Below are 5347 nucleotides of genomic sequence, written 5' to 3' on the forward strand. Positions count from 1 at the left end.
TTTATCTTGGTATCATGTTCAGCAGGGACATCGCGGGCCGAAGGGTCTGTTCTTGTACTATGCTGATCGCTGTTCTAAAAGGTCATAGTGGTCTTTCTAAAGTGGGAGCAAGAAGCCCGCTACAAGAGGCAGAACGAGGAGCGTCTACTCTCCAGGTGAGACTGGGTAAATTAAGGCCCTTTGTGCAAAGTACCGGCGTCTTCAAAGCAATAAAGCACAACTCTGTATTTCCGCCATCGAAATACTGGCCCTTCGGCCCAACTCGCCCATTCCGACCAAGTTGACCCATCTCAGCTCGCCCCATTTGCCCGCGTTTGTCCCATATCCCCTAAAGCTTCCCCAAGTATTGACCTGTCCAAATGCCTTTTAATAGAAAAGCATTAATTAAACGCCACTGTGTATAAATAATTGTATGTGCTGCTGCATGTCCACTTTTCTGCATTGATTATTCATTTGTTGTTTATAAAAATCACATAATTCTTGTAATATGCGTGAACTGTGTTTACGGGTCTGTGAAGGTGTTATAAGAAATAATTTAGTTGTTGCATTATCAATACATGTGGCAATTAAACACTTTTGAGTTTTGGTCTCAGTAACGTGGGCTCGTGTGCAGGAAGGAACTGCAGATGCTGGTTTTCACTAAATACTGGAGTATCTCAGTTGGACAGGCTACATCTCTGGAGAGAAGGAATGGGTGATGTTTCGGGCCTATAGTCTTTAGTCTACCCATTCCTTCTATCGAGAGGAGAGATGGCACCTGCCCCACAGAGTTACTCCAGCAATGAGCCTGATGCCCCCCCCCCCCCCCCCCCCCCCATGTGGTGATATATAATTCTTATAATTTAAAAAGTGAACTCCGTTTCAGCTGAAGAAGCTTAAAACGCCAATACCTTGGTTGTAATAACTACCCAATAAAGACCTTTTTTACCCCAAAAAAATTATTTACTCAAAATAACATCTGAAACATAAACTACATATGTTTACCTGGTGGAAAATCCTAAAAAATAAAAATCGAAAATTTGGACCCAGACCTCCTCAATCGCACTCAATTGCCCCCCTTAAAAATCAAATTTCCCCCCTGTGGGAACCACTGAGCTAAAGTAAGATCCTACAGATGCTGGAAGCCTGACATCAAAAACATTGCTGGAAACACGCGACTAGTCGGGCAGCGTCTGTAGTGAGAGGAGCAGTCGGATTTTGGTCAGAACTGGGAAATACTCATGGGGGAAACATAATAAAATGTTACATTATGATGTCGGCAGGTGGAGGGGAGTGGGGTAAAAGATCAGACATGATCTTCTGGACGGGTGGGGTGGGGTTGAAGGGGTCAAGAGGTTTAATTTGACCTTATCTCTTCTCTTCCCAGATCCCATCCATCCAGAAACCATGATCGAAAATTCCAGAAGAAAAATACAGAGAGTGCTGGAGTAACTCAGCGGGTCAGGCAGCATCTTCTGAAGAAGGATCCTTGATCCTAAACGTCACCAGAGATGCTGCCTGTCCTGCTGAGTTACTCCAGCATTCCGTGTTTATCTCCGGTGTAAACCAGCACCTGCAGTTCCTTCCTACACATCTTTGGAGAGAACATGGAGAGGCGACGTTTCTGATCAGTGTGGTTCCAAGCGAGTCCACAGTGTCCGTGGACAATAGAGTGGAGATGGGTCAAGAATTGTAATCTCATGCAACCTGCAAAACTCAATCATTATATGGTTTAAGTGACAAACTAATTGGGGGGAGGGGAGGGGGGGTAGCGCCAAATTATTAGTTTTAAGTTATTCCCCGAAGGAGTCAAATCTTAAGACGTCCCATTCGTACAATTACATGCGGTTCGAGATTTATTTTCCCCGACTCGAAACGTCGCCTGTCCATTCCCTCCACAGATGCTGCCTGACCCGTTGAGTTCCTCCAGCACTTTGGCTTTTGCTCAGGATTCCAGCATCTACTATCTCTTGTGTAGCGAGGAAGTGCAGACGCTGGTTTACACCGAAGATAGACGCAACATGCTGGAGTGACTCCTGAATGAAGAAGGGTTTCGTCCCGAAACGTTGCCTGTTTCCTTCGCTCCATAGATGCTGTTGCACCCGCTGAGTTTCTCCAGCACTTTTGTCTACCTGAATGAGTAAGTCTTTCTGAACGTTTCGGGACGCGGTCTGCAGTCTTTTGTGTCTTTCTATTAACATGAACCATTTATCCCGGTCTCACCAGATACATCTTAAAACGGGAGAGCTCCATGTTATATAATGTGGGTGCAGATTGCATCTGACCGACGTCTTGGTTTCCAGAGTGACACTCTGATGCAGGGAGCGCCAGGGTAGGCCATACATTCACATTCATATTGAGTGTGATAGAATGAAGGGGAGGTCAAAGACTGAGGTGAGAAAAAACTTTTTCACCCAGAGAGTTGTGAATTTATGGAATTCCCTGCCACAGAGGGCAGTGGAGGCCAAGTCACTGGATGGATTTAAGAGAGAGTTAGATAGGGGCTAGTGGAATCAAGGGATATGGGGAGAAGGCAGGCACGGGTTATTGATTTGGGACGATCAGCCATGATCACATTGAATGGCGGTGCAGGCTCGAAGGGCCGAATGGCCTCCTCCTGCACCTATTTTCTATGTTTCTATGTGATATTGAGATGAGTCACTCCAGCGTTTTGTGTCAAGGAATCTGAAGAAGGGTTTCGGCCCGAAACGTCACCTATTTCCTTCGCTCCATAGATGCTGCTGCACCCGCTGAGTTTCTCCAGCATTTTTTGTGTCAATTCCCCAAGACTGCAGTTTGCCCGGGGTTAGGGTGGGCTTCAAGGTTAATCAAAGTGTGGGAAGGAACTGCAGATGCTGGTTTACACTGAAGATAGACACAGAATGCTGGAGTAACTCAGCGGGTCAGGCAGCATCTTTGGGGAAAAGACCCTTCAGCATCTCCAGTTCCTTCCCACACAACATTCTTTGGGGGAATGTGAATGTGATCCCTGGAGAGAGAAGGCATGGGTGACGTTTCGGGTCGAGACCCTTCTTCAGACTCAGCCTGTCTATGTTGTGTCTATCTTCTGTGTTAATCCGTGTTCATTCTGTCTCTATGTAAACGGCCCCTTAACGCGCCCTGCCTTCAAAATGCAGTGGCAGGCGAGCTTGTTTCACCGAAGGTAGACACACAAAAAGCTGGAGTAACTCAGTGTGCCAGGCAGCATCCCTGGAGAGAAGGAATGGGTGGCGTTTCGGGTCGAGACCCTTCTTTAGACTGAGAGTCGGGGGTGGGGGGGTAACACTGTTTAGCTCTGGGGGTCGGCGGTGTGTGTGTGTGTGTACTGGGAGCGCTGTGTATACAATGCCCTGTCTTCTCTAGAGTCGGGTCACATCTCTGTAGACCACCAGAAAACGTGACCAGCCGCCCCTTCTCACAAGCGCAGGTGGAATTCAGCCCCTCCAGCTCTGCTGTGTGGGACAGGGCAGGGCTTTGATGACTCGACTGACGGCGACTCTCTCAGCCCCAACATGTGTGGTAAACCACGGAGCCCAGGAGAGGATTTCATCTCCGACTTGGACTGCAGAGGGAGTGGGGATTCAGGAGCTGATATCGCCGGATCAATAACTCCGGTTGGAGAAGGAGTAACACAAACATGCAGTCTAGAGATGACGTGAAATGCTGGGCAAAGATTCCCTGTTTACGATAGTCAACAGGTGCAGGAGTAGGCCATTCAGCCCTTCGAGCCAGCACCGCCTTTCAATGTGATCATGGCTGATCATCCACAATCAGTATTTTAGAAGGAACTGCAGATGCTGGAAAGCTTGGATTCCATTCCTTGGAGCGCAGGAGGATGAGGGGTGATCTTATAGAGGTGTCCAGGATGGGGAGGGCAATAGATAAGGTGAATGCACAATATTTTCCCCCATGATGGAGGGATCAAGGTGGCCTAGGTTTAAGGTGAGTTGGAAAAGATTTAGTAGGAACCCAAAGAGCAATGAAACGTCGCCTATTTCCTTCGCTCCATAGATGCTGCTGCACCCGCTGAGTTTCTCCAGCACTTTTGTCAACCTTCGATTTTCCAGCATCTGCAGTTCCTTCTTAAACAGTTCCTTCCTTCCTATCCAAGTTACAGGAGTAGAATTCAACCATTCAGCCCACCAATCCACCCTGCCACTCAATCATGGCTGATCTATCTCTCCCTCTCAACCCCATTCACTTGCCCTCTCCCCATAACCCCTGACATCCTTACTGATTGAGAATCTGGCAATCTCCGCATTAAAAATATCCATTGATTTGGCTTCTGAGATGGTGTTACAAGCGTCAGAAGAAATTTAACATTCAACTTTTTGTAAGTTAGAGAGGCATCATCTGTCTTTAAATTTGTTAACATATTGTAACAATATGTTGCATCAATTTAATATAAATCTTCTGTACAATAACTGGTGCCTGTACAGTTATTCATCTGAATGCAGATAAAGGATATGTTTAAACAGCAGATATTGAGATGTTGTTCCTTCAGTTTCAGCTGCCAGTTTTAACATGCTTTTACAATTAATAAAATTCCACATCAGGAATATTTATGGTCCCATGTATCTGTCACAATAGTGTTATTGCTCCAGATATCCCATTTCAATGGCTCTCCACTAGTGGGAGAGTCCAGGACTCAGAATAAAAGGGTGTTCCTTTAGCAAGGAAATAGGGGAATTTCTTTAGTTGGAGGCTGGTGAATCTGTGGAATTCATTGCCACAGAAGGCTGTGGAGGGCAAGTCAATGGATATTTTTAATCAATCAATCAACCTTTATTGTCATCTTGCAAGCAACAGTTGTACAATGCAAAATGAAAAGACGTTTCCCAGGGAATAGCGGAGCATCGCACATGAAATTTAAAACATTTCACACATAATAACACTAAAAACAATCCAGTCCCTGATGGAACAGTATAAATAGTTAAAAGCAGGTAAAACACAACGTTAAAATACAGTAAAACCAATCATAAAAATGTCCGGGGCAGCTGATTTGAGTGGCCAGTGCCAGTTATTAAAGTGTCCGTGCCAAACTGCAGAATCAGGTGACTGTGAGTACAGAGTGACTGTTTAGCAGCCTCACAGCCTGTGGCAGGAAGCTGTTTAGCAGTCTTGTAGTCCGGGCTTTGAAGCTGCGATATCTCTTGCCTGATGGCAGGAGATCCAGGTGTATATGGAGGGGGTGCAGTTTGTCCTTAGCAATTCTCTGCGATTTTAAGGCAGAGATTGATAGATTCTTGATTAGTGCGGGTGTCAGATGTTATGGGGAAAAGGCAGGAGAATGGGGATAGGAGTTAGAGATAGCTCAGCCATGATTGAACGGCAGATTAGATTTGATGGGCCGAATGGCCTAATTCTA

The sequence above is a fragment of the Leucoraja erinacea genome, chromosome 34 (assembly GCF_028641065.1).
Source record: "Leucoraja erinacea ecotype New England chromosome 34, Leri_hhj_1, whole genome shotgun sequence".
NCBI classification, from domain to species: Eukaryota; Metazoa; Chordata; class Chondrichthyes; order Rajiformes; family Rajidae; genus Leucoraja; species Leucoraja erinaceus.